At 21.7% G+C, this 2,500-nt stretch overlaps 1 protein-coding gene across 2 annotated transcripts in view; it reads left to right on the top strand.

Annotated features, from left to right (window-relative positions):
* LOC122251535 (adenylyl cyclase 78C) overlaps window positions 1-2,500 on the top strand; it is a 175,442-nt gene that overhangs the window by 40,089 nt on the left and 132,853 nt on the right. The window lies entirely within an intron of this gene.

The following is a 2,500-nucleotide window of genomic DNA, read 5'->3' on the forward strand; positions in this document are numbered from 1 at the left end:
TCTATCTCAAATTTATGCATCTGTGGTAGATATTTGGTATTTGCCAGACACGACCTTTTTATCTTATTATACAATATTCAAACATTTTCAAAGAAGTGAATCATCATTTAATACCATCGTCTTGAATTTATTTAGTAACGTTGAAAATCAATACTCATTTCATCAATGTTTCAGCATGTGACGAGTATTTTATTACAAAATGTAAGCACACACACACACACATGATTTTGATTTTCATAATCATTTTTATCATTATCATTTTTAGCATTATTATCATCATTATCATTTCTTATTTTTATTATTATCATTATCATTATTATTATTAGTGTTATTATCATCATCATTTTTATATCTATTATTGTTATTATTATTATTATTATTATTATTATTATTATCATTATCATCATTATTATTATTATCATTATTATTATTATCATTATTATTATTATTTTATTTTATTATCATCATCATCATCATCATTATTATTATTATCATTATTATTATTATTATCATTATTATTATTATCTTATTTTATTATCGTTATTATTATTATTATCATAATCATTATTGATATCATTGTTATTGTCGTTATTATTATCATTATTATTATCATTCTTCTTCTTCATCTTCTTCTTCTTCTTCTTATTATTATTATTATTATTATCATTATTATTATTATTATTATTATTACTATTATTATCATTTTTATCATTATTATTGTTATTATTATTGTTATCATTATTGTTGTTGTTGTTATAATCATCCTTATTATTATTTTTTTATACTATTATTATTATTAATATTATTAATATTATCATCATTATTATCATTATCATTATTATTATTATCATAATTATCATTATCATTGTTATCATCATTATTATCATTATGATTATTATTATTATTGTTATTATTATTATTATTATTATTATTATTATCATTATTATCACTATTATTATTATTATCATTATTATTACTATTACTATTATGATTATGATTATGATTATCATTATCATTATCACCATCATCATCATCATCATTCTTATCATCATTATTGTCATTATCATTACTGATATTGTTATCATTATTACTATTATTATTATTATTATTATTATTATTATTATCATTATTATTATTAATACTATTATCATTGTTATTATTATTATTATTATTATTATTATTATTACTATTATTATCATTATCATTATTATTATCATCATTATTCTTATTATTAATATTATTATTATCATTATCATTATCATTATTATTACTATTATTATCATTATCATTCTTATTCTTATCATTATTATTATCATCATTATTTTTATCACTATTATTATTGGTATTATTATTATTATTATTATTATCATTACTATCATTATTAATATCATTATCATGATTACTATTATTATTCAGTAGTAGCAGTAGTATTGTTACTATCATTATCATTTTTAAGTAATAGTAATAACAACAACATAAGAACAAGAATAACAATAATGATAATGATAAAAATAACGATAATAAAAATAATTGAAATGACTATGATGATAATGATAATTGGAACAAAGATACTCCTGCTGCTGATGATACTATAACTACTATTACTGCTACTAATTCTACTGCTGCAATTGCTACTACTACTACTACTACTGCTTACAACTAATAATAATGATAGCGATAATAATAAGAAGGACGGCAATAATGACGATGATGATGTTGATAATAACAATGATAACGATAACGGTGATGAAGATGATAATGATAATGATGATAATAATAATGAAATAGAGGATAATGAAGGAAACACACAAATAGATAAAGAAAAAGAAAACGTGAGAAATAAAAGCACTAGAAAAAGGAACAGCTGACTGACTGAAAGAAACAGCTGGGTCGACCTGATAGCGCTAAAACCCCCCAAGGAATTCTAAAGTTACTGACTGGCTTCTGGAATCTTTTTGATGTTGGGAATTGTTCGGTAATATGATTAAAAGGCTTAATTGGGCAATCCAGTAATAGGTAATTTGGTTAATTGAGTAATTCCATTGGTTGTTCTGCATTAAGTGTAATGTGTAATGATGTGGTTTCTTAATCGGGAGTAGCAAGGAGTTATGTGTTGCTGTTCATTTCTAGATGATTTCATGATTGAAAAATTAATAGATTGATATATAAAAGATAAAATAAGATTTAAATGGTAACAGCACTATGTATGATGAAGATAAGGGGGATGTTAATGTGGGATATGATAATGATAATTATGATGTTCATTGTTATCATCGTGTATTCCTTTAAAAGTAAATAAATAAATAAATAAAATTTGTTGAAATAGAAATGGTAACAGCAGTTATGATGATGGCAGTAATGATAATATTAGTGATGATAATGATATTCATCACCATAATAAACGTAATAATGACTCATCCTAATGATAGTTGTTAATGTCGCCAGGGTGATAATGATAATATTTAAAGGTGGGCGATATTGATAACACACACACACACAC

The sequence above is a fragment of the Penaeus japonicus genome, unplaced genomic scaffold (genome assembly GCF_977035675.1).
Source record: "Penaeus japonicus unplaced genomic scaffold, GWHDUDI00000001_assembly GWHDUDI00000008, whole genome shotgun sequence".
NCBI lineage: Eukaryota > Metazoa > Arthropoda > Malacostraca > Decapoda > Penaeidae > Penaeus > Penaeus japonicus.